This window comes from Diceros bicornis, chromosome 24, assembly GCF_020826845.1.
Source record: "Diceros bicornis minor isolate mBicDic1 chromosome 24, mDicBic1.mat.cur, whole genome shotgun sequence".
Taxonomy (NCBI): Eukaryota; Metazoa; Chordata; class Mammalia; order Perissodactyla; family Rhinocerotidae; genus Diceros; species Diceros bicornis.
Genome location: NC_080763.1, coordinates 5,187,936 through 5,204,204, shown reverse-complemented (window position 1 = coordinate 5,204,204; position 16,269 = coordinate 5,187,936). Strand labels below are relative to the sequence as shown.

The 16,269-nt window shown below is 43.1% G+C and overlaps 1 long non-coding RNA gene across 1 annotated transcript; it reads right to left on the bottom strand.

Moving 5' to 3' along the window:
- On the bottom strand, positions 1 to 10,072 carry LOC131420775 (uncharacterized). The gene is made up of 3 exons (XR_009223677.1): positions 9,961 to 10,072; positions 628 to 901; positions 1 to 263 (listed from the first exon to the last, which is right to left on the bottom strand). It is a non-coding gene; the product is annotated as an uncharacterized LOC131420775 (long non-coding RNA).
- Positions 10,073 to 16,269: the final 6,197 nt, after the last annotated feature.

Here is a 16,269-nt window from a genome sequence, read left to right as displayed (position 1 = left end):
TCTCACAATTTTAGTGCATGTGGGGAAATCATAGATAGAACCCAAGCCAGGTAGCATGGTTTATTGGCTGAGTTTGCAGTAAAGGCTCTCACAATCCAAGAGACTTGCTTCGAACAAGGACAGAGTCTTGCATCCCGCGGGCAGATCAAAGCTCCAGGCTCGATTTGAAGTTGAAAGGAGCCTCTGGTTGAATAGAAGCAGTGGATAGTCTGGCATTAGACAAAGCCATAATGAGCTGTGGTTCAGTCTTTGGGCATCAGGGCCTGATAGCAGACAAGGAGGGAGCCGTGGGTAGGGTTGGGGGGCAAGAGATCCAGGCCCCATATTCATAAAGAGCCTCAAATTTGGACTTCTGAGCTATCTGCAAATGAAGTTATAATTCAAACACAAAGTTTTACTAACAGGAGGGAAAGACGACAATATTCATCGTACAACTTTAATTTTAAAAACACAAACATTAAAATATACTATGATTTTTGAATCCTGTTTAGCCATTTGTACTTGTTTTAAATACACTAGAAGCCACAAAAGTAGAATTGGCCTGCCTCTCTTCTGCTTCCCTGCTAGCAGAGGGGCTTTTAGTAAGTGTTGACTGAATAACTAGGAGCCAGGGATTCCAAATAATACCTGTTTGTGGAAAGTTTACCGAGAGAAACTGTTCTATTCCCTTTTCCTGGCAGTCAAACATCCCTGTTTACCCCCAGGAGTGCACTGCTCCAGAGGCCGCAGTCAGCTTCTTCCTCTCTCGGGGCCGCTGGAACTTCGGGGGGGACCCGCACAGACCCCAGCAGCTGCAGCACGCGACTCCGCTCCCTCCCCGCGCACGAGGCGGCTCCTTGCGCGGCCCCACCCATCTGTTGAGCGGCTTGGGGCGGTAGGGCCCAGGATGTTTACGCTACACCTGGAAGAGAGCACGTGAGATGAGACATGAGTGCTGTTCGCCCCTCTGCACCAGGGGAAAGAATCTCACGATGTACAGCTCACGGTTCACCACAGAGCTGAGTCGAGCTCTCGCTGCTCCCCAAGGCCTCCGGGGTGAAGGAGAACAGTAACGCTCAATTCGCCCTTGGCTGTTCACGCATCATCAGTCGTTGAAGCTGCACCTCAGACCTTTCATCTAGAAATACCTTTCGGTTAATGAATTCACAGAATCAGTATAATCAGCACAGTGCTTTGGTGTTCAGGCTCTTGCAGTTAAACAGCATAAGGCCCACGAATCACCAGTGAAGACAGACAACAGGCAGTGATACGTGTGGGGTGATAGGAAGGATAATCCCTTCTCAATTCAATCCAACAAATATTCACGTAGGCTTACTCTGCATAAATACGTGCTAGGGCCCAGGAGGAGAGAGAACTTGCTTCTTGTTCTCAGATACCCTGGCGGCAGTTTAGTGTCATTCAGACTTCAGACTCTGGAGTCAGATAGACCAGCGTGAGAAAGTGCGTGGCAGAGAAACGATCACATACAGGACCTAAGTAAAGGGTGATTCTTTCTCTTTTCCACCAGAAGCTTTGCTCTCACCAGCCCTCTCAAGGACTGGCCTCTTGCTCCCAAGTCCTGGCTCTCAGCTGTGTCCCTGCACTATGTTCCAGAGCGGGCAGAAGCAGGTACCTTCTTGGCCCTCTGCTCGAGTCTACTCCTTATACCTGGACACGATGTTCCTTCTGCTCTCCAGGACAGCCCATCTGTGGCCAAGACAACCTCCCTGGTGCTGCCTGCCTGGATTTCTAGGATGTATCCCTGGTCTGGCTTGGCCTGATACCAACATCATTCAGGCTACGTCAATTTTACTATGGAAATAACCTCTGATGTCCCCAGCTCCAGGCAAATTAGTCTTTTTTTTTTTTTGAGGAAGATTGGCTGAGCCAACGTCTGTTGCCAATGTTCCTCTTTTTTGTTTTTTTTTTCTTTTTTCTCCCCAAAGCCCCAGTACATAGTTGTATATCCCAGTTGTAGGTCGTTCTAGTTCTTCTATGTGGGACTCCGCCTCAGCATGACTTTATGAGCGGTGCGTATGTCTGCACCCAGGATCCGAACCAGTGAACCTCGGCTGCCGAAGTGGAACGTGTGAACTTAACTGCTGTGCCACTGGGCTGGTCCCCAAATCAGTCTTCTTAAACCTCACCTTTGACCATGTCACACCTGCTCAGAAACTATCAACGATTTCCTGTGACCTCTAAATTCAGATGAAATCCCAGCCTGAGGCTCTCGGTTTGCCATGGTCTAGCTAGCCCACCTCTTTAGTTCCATCTCTTTCTTCTCACCGGCGTGTAACCTTAGTGGCTCCACCCTTAGTGAACTAATTGCATTCCTTGAGTACGTTCTGACCTTTCCTGCCTGTATCCTTTGCTCTTGTTGAAATTTGATGGGATTTCAGCATGAGAGATAGAGGGAGATTGAGGAAGATGGCTAAAGGGAACATGAACCAAGACATGGACATGGGAGTGTTAGGGAGACCAGAGAGGAGATATGTTTGGTTTCTGTATATTGAAAACTTACAATCCCAGAATCATAGCTCTTGTAGAGGAAACTAAATGGATCATCTTGTCTCCAACCCCTTCAGGCTGGGGAAATATTTTCATTCCCATCCTATATATTAGACTACTAAGGCCCAGAGAGTTTAAATGACAAATGGAGGTAAGGAGAGAAATGTTTAGACAGACAAATTGGGGTCATCCTTAGAAGGCTTTACCGCCAGGTGAAACAACTTGTACTAAATTCACTCAACAAAGGGGACAGTTGAAAGCTTTCACTGGGGTAGTGACATAATTAGAACTATGGTGGGGTGGTCTTTTCAAACTGTGTATTAATGGGCCACAAAGTCAATTTCGTGGATCATTAATGAAAAAATATCAGAGTGCAGTATTGCTTTGTGAGTTGTGAAGTAAAATATATTTCTTCTTGTGAGTCATGGCCAAAAAAGTTTGAAAGCCCCAGCTTTAGGAAGATGAATCAGGTGGCAAATCATAGGCTGAATGAGGAATTCAGAGAAGGAGCCTGGAGGCAGGGAGTCGGTCAGGATGCTCTTGTCATAGCCCAGGTGGGCAGTAAGAAGGATCTGAAAGGGAAGGAGAAGCCTGGGCAGGGAAAGGAGGGGGAGGACGTGAGGGATTCTGTGGGGTAAGAGTCTCAGGGGGTGTGGACTTCTGGGGGCTCAGGGAGGGGAAGAACCAGTTAAGGATGACTAAAAGTCACACTCCAGTGTGACTTATATTTCAGTAAAAACTATAGTATACATTTGCAGATATTAGATCCTAGTTTTGTTGTCTTTTGAGGTTTTTGTTTTATATCTGTTGATGGGACTGGGTCCTGATTTCTTCTAGTCTCCTGAAATATCTGGCTACAGATGTCCAAACTAACGTTTTTGATTTTTTCCATCATTTTCATTTGAAATCACTAAAAACTGAACCTGCCCTTTTTCCTAAAGCCTTACAAACTGAAGCTGATAGACTTGATATAAACTTAAGAGATTACCCGATGACATCATCAGAGACATTTTAAACTGCAAAAAGACGCTTTGATGCTGACATCTAAAAATCTTCTTAACTGGCTGTCCTCTAAACTCAGAAACTGCTTTACAACTTGCTCCAACCATTAACCTTGTTTTCTTTTGTTTACATAGAAATGCTTCTATTAAATACTTGATTGCTTGCTTCCACAATATAGGCGTAACCTTGAGAGCCCACCTGCATCACCACCTTCCAAAAAGAACTTAATTGAACTGATCTATTATCAGGACTAAGAAATGTGTTCAGTGAGATGAAACAATCTACCAACTCAGCTTCTGGACTATAAAACTTCTTTAGGTTTCAAAAAGACTGTGAAACTTTTAGTTTCAAAGGCGGGACTGTGAGAGATCAAGATTTGGCCGCTCTGAAATATACCTCTTTACCTTGATTGTTTTCTCTGAGGGACATTTGACCTCCCCCACTAACTGCCTAAAGAATTTGACATGGTGGCTCCTTCCTGGAACAGATCTTCTGTCATGATGGCTGTAAAGATAATGTAAGATAGAGGTTACAATAGGAAAGGCACCAAGCCTCTTTTATCAAAAACTCTGTCTCTCCCTGACCACATTATCTATAGATGACCCTGAAAAGAATTGTCTTCCTGCCCTCTGAAGTCCCAGGCCACTACCCGCCCCCAACACGCTCCTCGCCTTTAGCTGCAATACTTAAGCAAGCAGCTTAGACAGAGGGACGAGTTGCTCATTTCTGAGTTTCTCCCATGTATATATGTTATTAAACTTGGTATTATTTTCTCCTGCTAACCTGTCTTGTTAATTATTTGGCCAGTCATAAGAACCTTAAGGAAAAGGGCAGAGGGAGATTCTCCCTCTTCCCCCACAAGATCATGTAGGTAAAGCCCTTGGCGCAGGGTAGGGGCTCAGTAAATGTTTGCCTGTGGTGATGGTGAGGGTAGAAATAATAGCAGCAGTAGAAGTAACGATGGTGACAAACCAAAAAGCAGTTGTGTACTTGTTTCAGGGATGGGAGAGGAGAAGAGAAGTTGGGAAATGGTGCCCTATAAGCTTGGGACCCAGAGGAGTCTGAGAGGAAGAGCTCCTACTGTGATTAACCTCTGAGCACGTCATCATCCCAGTTGGTTCCCTTAAGCCCGCCCACAGCCCTGGACAGCCTCCCTTCCTTCAGATCTCTGCACTGGAACCATCTCAGTGGATTCTGTTTCCCGCCGGGACCCTGACTGATCCAGTGCCCGATGGTGGTTGTGTGTCTTGCCATCAGTCCTTTGTGCTAGTTCTCAAACTAGCCCCTTCTCCCAACTCTCCCCCTTGGCTGTGGGCACCAGCAGTTTCCCAAGTCACTGGGCACTGGATCAGTCAGGGTCCCAGCGGGAAACAGAATCCACTGAGATGGTTCCAGTGCAGAGATCTGAAGGAAGGGAGGCTGTCCAGGGCTGTGGGCGGGCTTAAGGGAACCAACTGGGATGATGACGTGCTCAGAGGTTAATCACAGTAGGAGCTCTTCCTCTCAGACTCCTCTGGGTCCCAAGCTTATAGGGCACCATTTCCCAACTTCTCTTCTCCTCTCCCATCCCTGAAACAAGTACACAACTGCTTTTTGGTTTGTCACCATCGTTACTTCTACTGCTGCTATTATTTCTACCCTCACCATCACCACAGGCAAACATTTACTGAGCCCCTACCCTGCGCCAAGGGCTTTACCTACATGATCTTGTGGGGGAAGAGGGAGAATCTCCCTCTGCCCTTTTCCTTAAGGTTCTTATGACTGGCCAAATAGTCAACAAGACAGGTTAGCAGGAGAAAATAATACCAAGTTTAACAACATGTATACATGGGAGAAGCTCAGAAATGAGCAACTCGTCCCTCTATCTAAGCTGCTTGCTTAAGTATTGCAGCTAAAGGCGAGGAGCGTGTTGGGGGCGGGTAGTGGCCTGGGACTTCAGAGGGCAGGAAGACAATTCTTTTCAGGGTCATCTATAGATAATGTGGTCAGGGAGAGACAGAGTTTTTGATAAAAGAGGCTTGGTGCCTTTCCTATTGTAACCTCTATCTTACATTATCTTTACAGCCATCATGACAGAAGATCTGTTCCAGGAAGGAGCCACCATGTCAAATTCTTTAGGCAGTTAGTGGGGGAGGTCAAATGTCCCTCAGAGAAAACAATCAAGGTAAAGAGGTATATTTCAGAGCGGCCAAATCTTGATCTCTCACAGTCCCGCCTTTGAAACTAAAAGTTTCACAGTCTTTTTGAAACCTAAAGAAGTTTTATAGTCCAGAAGCTGAGTTGGTAGATTGTTTCATCTCACTGAACACATTTCTTAGTCCTGATAATAGATCAGTTCAATTAAGTTCTTTTTGGAAGGTGGTGATGCAGGTGGGCTCTCAAGGTTACGCCTATATTGTGGAAGCAAGCAATCAAGTATTTAATAGAAGCATTTCTATGTAAACAAAAGAAAACAAGGTTAATGGTTGGAGCAAGTTGTAAAGCAGTTTCTGAGTTTAGAGGACAGCCAGTTAAGAAGATTTTTAGATGTCAGCATCAAAGCGTCTTTTTGCAGTTTAAAATGTCTCTGATGATGTCATCGGGTAATCTCTTAAGTTTATATCAAGTCTATCAGCTTCAGTTTGTAAGGTTTTAGGAAAAAGGGCAGGTTCAGTTTTTAGTGATTTCAAATGAAAATGATGGAAAAAATCAAAAACGTTAGTTTGGACATCTGTAGCCAGATATTTCAGGAGACTAGAAGAAATCAGGACCCAGTCCCATCAACAGATATAAAACAAAAACCTCAAAAGACAACAAAACTAGGATCTAATATCTGCAAATGTATACTATAGTTTTTACTGAAATATAATTTTTCTCTCTAAAATCACCCTCATTTTTATTGATAGCCAAATTAAAACTAACTAGTTTGCAAAATAAGTCTAGTTCCAATAAAGTTGGCCCAATTATTTACATAAGTACAGCAAGAATAGCAGTTGATCACATAGGCTCTTTTAAATCTGCTTTGCTGGAACTTTTTATAAGGAATCTCACATTGAACTTCAAAGGCCTCTCAAGGCCAGGAAAGCCAAGCCAAGGATTTTGTCATCAGACTTTGCCTGTAATACCTACAGATTTGGGTGAATTTTTCTCTTCTGAGGTTCCCCCAGAATATTTCGAAGTTCCTTGTGCCTGCCAGATAAGTGACATTCTTTACTTATCCTGGTAAGTGCTGCTTGGAACACAAGGTACCAGGCCAATATTTCTACGTGGCTTTATTTCATAAAGTCTAATCTTCATTCTTCAAAAGCTGTATGGTTATATCGCAAATATGATGTTCTAGTCACAGCCTTGGTAATATAACCAGTGTTTCCAATTCTGTCCTGTTATAAGGAGAACAGATTCTTATTGAACTTATGCAAATAACTATATTGCCATGAAAACAACAATACTCACTCACTAAGAGTTTTTAAATTCTGGAGGGATCAGGTAGAGAGAAAAAGAGAAATATTTTAATTTTGCTTACAAAAGTATCATTTACTAAATTGCTATAAATCATAGCTAGCTCAGGAGAAAAGAGAAAAAGTTTTCCTTAAATCTGAAAAAAACAAAACATTAAAAATTCAGCAATACTTTAAATGAAAAATCATAAAAATTATAATCATCCTTATCAGTTCATTCAGTCCTGTGTAATCCATTTTTGATCCCACTCTTTTTGTTAGCAGCTTTATGAAGTCATCAGTTTCTCCATCGGATTTCTGTAATTTTTTTTACCAAGTTCAGTTTTATGATCAGAAAGTTTATCAGAAGCCTGTACTCCAGTGTAAATGTCAGAGTCCCTTCCATGATTTTTTCTGAAGTTGAAACATTTTGCAAAAGCATTAGAGCAAAGAAATAAGTCTGTAAACAACAAGACCTCAAAATGGCAATTGACAGAGAAATTTCGTTAATTTTGTGACATACACACCTTAAAATAATAACCAGAATTATGACTGATAACTAGAACAGATCAGAATTTCAGTAATGTTATACAATTTTAAAACACCTATGTCAATAACATTTGCCCACATAATACCACCTAAGCAGACATCATCACTTGTCTGACAATGCTTTCTATGTAATTTAACGTACTGAATCAGCCTAATAAGTTTAGTATCTTTCTCCTTATAGGAAGAGAGCAAATTTCTTTGAGAAGTTTTAGGGCCCTTTGAAAATTCCCAAAGTAAAAAAAAGACTTTTTATTTAAGATATGAATTTTGGGGGAGCTTGTCAAAAATATAAACAGTCAAGTCAATGCAAACAGAGCACTAACAGTCCAAAAAGCCTTAATAGAGAGACCTCAGTCTTTTGAACACAGGAAATTATTTTAACAAAACATAGATTTTCTGTCTTTTAGGTAGACTTACTCAAAGGTAAAGAAAAATCTTTTGTAACCTCTTTATCAAGTTTAAGCAAATTATCCTTTTAAGAGACAGAAGACCAAATTTTAATTTTGCACCAGCTTACTTCTGCTATTAAAACTCATTTACTTAATTAAATTTATTTCAATCTTAGCCAACTTGACCATGGAAAAACTCCTTTTCCAGAATTTCTCTTTCACAAACCTTCTATAACTTTCTTTTTACATTCAGAATTTGTCCCATGTCTTTCTTTTCCCTCCTAATACTTGAGGACAAATTTATCTTTCTTAATCAATCAAACAAAATATTTTCATTCTTTGTATCTTTTTTATACATCTTACTTTCCTTGTACACAGACATATTTTTCTTAATATTTAGTAGCTTCAATCACATATACTAATTAGAAATTTTAACCTTTAGAAACCTTAATTTGTAAGTAAAAACTAAGTAAACAATTATAAACTTTCTTTTACATTAGTATCTTGTGGCTTGGAAAATTTATAAACACTTTATAATTTCTAGAAATATGTTACTTTATAGTACAATCTTTTAATAAAACACGTTTACCAATAGACCCAAAACACCTTTTAGTTTTCCTGTAATGAAAAGCCAAAAGTAGACAAATGTACATTTAGCAATCAATGTCTAATATCTTATCTTATTTGGAAATGATGATACTCAGTGAATTTTTACCATAAAATTTAGCAAAACTCTAAAGTTTTAAGTTACCAAAAAGGGTTTGGAAGCTGTAACCACCATAACACATAATTATTGTTTAAAGTTCATCCAATATTCATCTTTTTCACAACTATTTAGTTACTTATTCCCAATAATTATTTAGATTGCCTACAAGACTTCATAAGACATTAGATAAAATTAGCCATCATTTAAATTACTATTTTTGTTAACCAGTTCTGTAATAGAAATAACATCAGTTTTTCGTACAAAATTTCATGTAAATTTCATCACCTCTTATACCTTTAGACATTGTTTTTATTAAGATTTTTATTGGTCTTTTAATTTTGGACAAGGGAAGCATTCCCAGTCAGACATTTTAAAACATACTCAGGCAAAGTTGATGTAACCTCTTTATATAAAATTAGCTTAAACATTCTAACCTTTATAATCTTATCGACACTTACACTTTTACATGCTCTCAATTTAATTGTAACCTGAGTCAAGGTCTTAAGGCTAGTCAAATTTTTCCCTTCCTTTTTCTGGCCTTTTCTTAGGTACCAATTAAATAATTATGTGAGAGCTCTCAAAACATTTTTTTCCCCCAATTTAGAAGTTTTTCTAATTCAAAGGATCCGTCGTCTGGCCATTGATGAGTAGGATCTTCATTTGTATATTTATTCCAATAGTGACTCGATCCAATAAGCCTTTTTAAGGAAAGACCCGGAGGTAACTTTCCATGCTTAGAATAAATCTACCATGGACGCAAGAGGCGTCCCTGGTGAGGGCGCAGATGATGTAGCCCCCATGATCCACAGAATTCACTCCCAAAGATATTCAGAGAACGTAAAGACCTTTGTTGCACAGGCGGTAAGGATGGTGTCTCCGGTCTCCCACAATAGTGTGGGACGCCTCCAGTCACAGACCCGCTAATCTGTGACACCGGGCAGGCGATACTGGAATGGGATTTTTCCAGCACTAACAAGCAACGAAGGTTAAGACGACAAAAGCCCTTATGGACTGGGCCCTTTATGACAAACTCCCCTGAGAGCTTGGCACAGCCGGACAAAGAGACAGTTCGGAACCCCAGTCTTCTCGACTGGCCACCAAGGGGCACCCCGGTAAATGCACCTTCCGTATGGTGGAGACCAAGGAGAAGATTTTCACTGGTCACAAAGCCAAGTTTTTTCAGGACACAGAACAAGACAGAGACTACTCTGGGAGGAAAAGGGATCAAGATCAAAACCAAGAGTACTCTACCAAATTTAAACCAAGAGTCACTAAAAGCACAAGAAACTAGTTTCCCAAATATTTTCTCCTGCTAATCTAAATTTAGAAAGAGAAAAAAATTCTCACCGCTTGCTTCCACCGGACCCCGCAGATAGAGATTCCGGGAGCCTGACGTGGTATGAAGTCTTACCTTTTGCCGGCTTTCGTCAGGCGTTCCCGTATCTCACCATCTGCAGTAGTCCAGGGAGAAGGTAGTTCTTCCAGCCAGAGAAGGCAACTTGCCAGTCAGTTAGGGTCCCTTCGTGGTTGCCAAAACTGTGGGGGAAGAGGGAGAGTCTCCTCTGCCCTTTTCCTTAAGGTTTTTATGGCTGGCCAAATAGTCAACAAGACAGGTTAGCAGGAGAAAATAATACCAAGTTTAACAACATGTATACATGGGAGAAGCTCAGAAATGAGCAACTCGTCCCTCTATCTAAGCTGCTTGCTTAAGTATTGCAGCTAAAGGCGAGGAGCGTGTTGGGGGCGGGTAGTGGCCTGGGACTTCAGAGGGCAGGAAGACAATTCTTTTCAGGGTCATCTATAGATAATGTGGTCAGGGAGAGACAGAGTTTTTGATAAAAGAGGCTTGGTGCCTTTCCTATTGTAACCTCTATCTTACATTATCTTTACAGCCATCATGACAGAAGATCTGTTCCAGGAAGGAGCCACCATGTCAAATTCTTTAGGCAGTTAGTGGGGGAGGTCAGATGTCCCTCAGAGAAAACAATCAAGGTAAAGAGATATATTTCAGAGTGGCCAAATCTTGATCTCCCACAATCTCAGCTAATCATCTTTACGCCAGGAGTCAGTCCTATCACTGTGCTTTACAGATAAACAAATAGAAACGCAGGGACATTTAAAAACATGGCTAAGTTCACACAGTTAGTAAGTGGCAGAGCTGTGTCAACGCAAATAATCTGTAACCAATCTATAAATCAAAATTGGGGTGAGTTTATTATGAGCCAAATTTGAGGACCATATGGCCCAGGGGCCTCCCTTCCCCAAGGAAAGAAGGGCACCAAAGAAGTGTGGTGTACAGGGCGGTTATATACCGTGAAAGAGCATGTATCACACGATTGGAACGTCCCTTTTACAACAGTCACGAGATTGCCTAGCCTGCCTAGCCGGCACAGTGATTCACACAGCAGTTGATGAACACAGCAGGTAGCAGGTCTGTGACCTCCAGCTGGGTGGTCACAGCACATCAGCAATCAATCCCTAGCCTAAGCAGAGAGGCTTATCCTTAAGGAAATGCTGATGTGGAGGAAGTTACTTTATCTAAAGGGCATTTGTTCTTGTCTTTGTGACATAGTAAATGCTTAAAGCAGATGTACAATGCATGTTCACAGGCCACCTCTGGCCCTTTTGGAAAAACAAGGTCAGGCCAAATTAGTTTTACACCAAATGGCTCCCTCGTATGCTCCGATATCTCTTACTGCTTGCCACTTGTTTATCAGCTGGAATACGAAGCCAAGCAGTCTGATTTCTTGGCGACTGTTAGTCACCGCAGTGCACTGCTGATTACTGAGAAATAGAAGACAACAGAGGCAGCAAATGGCAGGGCAGCTGACCACAGCAAAACTTAGAGTAAGTCACTGGGGATGTCAGCCCTTGACACAGTGGGACCAGACACCTCGTGGTCCTGCTTCCCTAATGCCTTATCAGAAGCTCTAGTGGGGCTTGTTGGTCTAGGTTTTGTCTAGAAAAATCATCCTCCCACTCACCCACCGCCTACAGGGTTGGATGCTGGAGTCACGCTGTCCAGTTTCAGCCTGGGGGGTGGATTGGGCCACCCTGGTTGCCTGACTGTGGGCTGTGCAGTCTCTTTCAGAACCTCCTCCTCAGTTTTCACTCTGCTTAGGGCCTCTTGGTTGCCCCTTGGCCCTTCCACTCGGCAATTGCTTGAATCTAATCCAGGTTGAGAGCTCAGTGATTCTTCTTGGGGCCTCAGGGCCCTGCACTGACTGTACAGTTGCCCCTTCTGCTCTCCTCTCCTCTCCCACTTCCCACCTTGGACATCCTGCCTCTTTCCAGGGCCTAGCTCACTTCCCTGTTCAATGTGCCTGAGGTATATATGACCTACATACCTCAGGCACAAGTGTTAAGGTTGGTTCTATCCTAAGTCCAACTTCAGACAGTCCAAGCAACTTTCTGAACCTCATTTTTCCAGCAGCTAAGTGGCCCCAGCCAACATCCCAGGACCTGTCTGCTTTCCACCTGTACTTCCATCAGCCCTGGGCTGGCCACCATCCTGTACATCAGCCTCTTCTGGATCTCTCTCTCGGCCCTCTTCTCACGTCCAAAGGCCCCCATGTCATGCTCAGGATTAAGCAAGGCTTCCCCAGCTCATGCCCGAAGCCCTGTGTTCTCTCCCAGCTGCTTTCTGATGACTCACTAGCCTCATGCCCATGCCCCACCCCCTGGCTTTATGGCAGGGACCGACTTTTGAGAATGGTCTCACTTTTTTTGTGTGTGTGTGAGGAAGACTGGCCCTGGGCTAACATCTTCCTCTACTTTATATGGGATGGTGCCCAGCATGACCCGATAAGTGGTGTGACAGTCCATGCCTGGGATCTGAACCTGCGAACCCTAGGCCACTGAAGCAGAGCACAAACTTAACCACTACACCACCGGGCCGGTCCTCACCTTTTTTTTTTAAGAATAAAAAAGTACTTCTCATCCACAAGGAACAAGAACGACAATCCCCAATGCTGTTAATAACATATGCACGCACACACACACAACATACACACCAAAGGGGCTTTTTAAACCAGGCTTACAAGGAAAGGTACAGGTAAGGCTCTGCCGGTGAAGTTGGTGGGATGTTAAATGCTTTGTTTCCATTGCTCCCACAAATAGAGAAAGTGCTTCAGACTGGGTAGGAAAAGAACAAGGGCCATCCAGAAGAATGTCAGCCTAAGATAAATCACATGTCAAGAAGAGAAAATCCAGCTACCTTGAGGGCCATCAAATCTCTAGGCCCAGACAAATTATGTCCCAGGATGTGAGGTGCAAACCTTTTAGTAGTGTAACTTTTTCAGACAAATCTTATATGAACTCTAATTTTATTTTATTTTATTATTTACTTTTTTGAGGAAGATTGGCCCTGTGCTAACATCTGTTGCCAGTCTTCCCCTTTTTTCTCCCCAAAGCCCCAGTACATAGTTGTGTATCACAGTTGTAGAGCTGTAGCTCCTCTATGTGGGACGCTGCCTCAGGATGGCGTGATGAGCGGCGTAGGTCTGTGCCCAGGATCCTCACCCATGAACTCCAGGCAGCTGAAGCAGAACGTGCAAACTTAACTGCTGTGCCACCGGGCCAGCCCCATGAACTCTAATTTTAAAATATTTTAAAAATAATTTATGTGTATACATTTTAATTTAAAACATCTATCATTCACTTATAAAGTTAATTTATAAGAGAAAATTACTGTTTTGATGAATACCAAAATTTGCAATAGTTAATATAGGTGTAACCATTGCAATCTTATATGAAGCTCAGCATTTAATTTACTTCTATACATTATTTTAGTAGCAAAAAGTAAACAAATATTTTTTTAAAAAACAGCTTGCCTTGTCATCTGTCTACTGTTTAAACTGATCCAGAAACTTGAAAAAGGAATACCAAAACATTTAATTTCCAAATCGAATCATCAAGACTATTAAATTTCTTATCCTAGATACAAAGTCAGCAATGAAATGCCCAACACTTTTTATAAGTAGTAGACCACGTGGCAGGTTACACACTCATGTGTGAGAGCCCAGCGAGGCCTCACAAGAGCACGGACCAAAGAGATGCTTCTGCGGACTGCGTGCTGTGTTCATGGCACAGACCTAAAAGGCCAGCGTGGACCCATGACCTTCCCAGTAGACGGCACATGACTACCTAGTCCATGGTGACAGTCAGAACAGTGATGGGGGGCCTTGAAAGGGGCACAAGGAAACTTTCTGGAGTGCTGGGCGTTATGTATATCTTGATACGAGTGGTGGTTATATGGAGTATATATATGTGAAAATTCATGAGCAGCATACCTAAGATTGGTGCATTTTACTGTAGATAAATTATACTTCAAAGTCCTGTTAGCAGAGAGAGAAAGAAAGAGAGAGGGAGGGAGAGAGAGAAAGGGAAAGAGAGAACGGGGGAGGGCCCAAGAAGCTTTATTCCAAGATTTGCTCAAAAATGTGTCAGCAAAAGTTTACGTGCCAGTGCTTTCTACTGGGTTATAATTTGGTAGCTAACACAGTGTGTGTTTGTATTTTTAATTATAGTTTAAAAAATAGTTTTAAATATATTTAAAAAATGAAATCCAAGTATATTTAAATATGAAATTCAAACCAAATATATTTAAAATATGAGACTCAAATCAAATGTATTTAAAATATAAAAATCAAATCGAATATATTTAAAAGATGAAAGTCAAATCACTAGTGACCTTACAGTCACTCCTGGCAATCTGTGAAAAACCGTGGAAGATCTCAGAAGCGCTGGGTGACTGGAAATGACCAAAGCAGAGTATGCATGGTCATGTGGAAAGTGTCAACCTGGGTTCAATTTCCAACTCTGCGGGTCACCTCAGGTCTGGCAGTCAGTCCTCTATCAAATATACAGCCCAGTTTCCTCATCTGTAAAATGCGTATAATGCCATCTGCCTCAGAGTTGTTGGGGGATTAAGTGAGAACATAGCCAAAGTGTCCAGCGTATTAACTGGCCCTCAACAAGTGTTACTTCTCGTCTCTTCTGCATCCTGTAATGCAGCAAAACACCTTGGATTTAGAGGGAATCTGACTACCTTCAGAAAGGCATGCCTTTTGATTTGCTTTTCCAGAGGCAGAGATGAACTTGCATCTCACCAACCATAACCACATCTGGCTCTCCTTGCTGTCAATGACACATTTGCAAGACTGCACCCAGGCCCTGGACAGAAACATTCAACGCAAGCGGAGGTGCTGGTCATCCATACTTTAGAGAGAAAATGACCAGAATGTGAGTGGCGCAGACCAGCCATTCCATATGCTGGCTTCACAACTGCAGGAGCGCAACAGAAATCTGTCAAAGGATGGGAGGAACTTGTCTTGTCTTCCTGGGTTTCCCCTTTCTTTTCTTTTCTGTCTCTCCTCAGCCCAGCTCAGGAAGTGGGAGAAAAATAACCAAAGGCAAGAAGGCCAAAGGTGTCTCCCATACTTTGATCATGAGTGAACACAAGCGTCTCAGAGCTTGTTAAATGCTGGGCTCTCGATGTCCTGTTGGGGAGGTGGTGTGCACACTGGAGATGGGTGTGGCCACTACACCAGTGAGTTAGTCTCAGCATTCTTTGCTACATGTGGGCTCCCAACATGCGATCTATTGGAAGCATTTACTCGTAAGGATGAACATTCAGTTTGGTCTCAGGGCCAGGTGTCTCCCTTCAGATCACTGCCTGAAAGATATGGTTTTGAGCTACGAGGAGAACAAGTTGGTCTGCCTCGACTTGTCTTTTTTTTTTTCTTTCCGGTGAGGAAGATCAGCCCTGAGCTAACATCTGTTGCCAATCTTCCTCTACTTTATAGGTGATGCCACCACAGCATGGCTTGATAAGCAGTGCGTATGTCTGTACCCAGGATCCAAACCTGCGAACCTCTGGGCCGCCGAAGCAGAGTGAGCGCACTTAACTGCTATGCCACTGGGCTGGCGCCAGCCTCGCCTTATCTATGTGAACCTCCAGGTTCCAGCAAACTGCCTCTCGGAATCTATCCATTCCTAATAAACCGGATTTTCATCTCCCAGTTTCAGAGATCTGAACCAATTATGCCCTGGAAGCAGATCTCAGTTTCAAAGCACTTCTCTCTGCCTGGGTCCTTGGGGGTTTGAAGGGCTACATTCCGCTGTGGTCAATTCTGTCCAGCTAGGAGCTGAAGCCCAAGAGCGGTTCGAGCTGGAGACCAGAGCTGGTGAGAGACGTGCTGAGTCTCCCCGTGAGAGGTGGCTTCTCAAACCGTTTTCATAAATCAGGTTTCGTGTCCTCCCTCTGCTGGAGCCTTCAAACCTCAGAAGGCATTTGCTTCTCAAGGGGCCCCTTCTTCTGCTCTCTCGGGTCAGCCATGGGCTACCCTGACTCGTGTGGTCCTGACTGACCCCAGTCTGAAGCTGTGGCTCCACTCACCTTTTACTCCACTAGCACAGAGCTGGTGGAGGCCTTTGTGCACTGGTCTTGACCAAGTTTTACAGAAGCCACAGTCTAGATCTGTGCTGCCTGTGCTCTGTTTGCTTGTTCTGTTGCAAGAATGTGACCCAACAGCCTCCACACCCTGATGACTCAGCCCAGCTCGAGTGAGCTGTGTTTTCCAGGCCTTCCTGGGCCAGCACCGTCCAGGCTGCCAAACTGCCCTGTGCGAGCCGGGATGGGAGGTAGAAAACGCTCCCCACAGGTGGCAGAGGGAAAGGGAAGGAGAATTTTGGTTTGTTCCACTCCTCAAAACTGCAA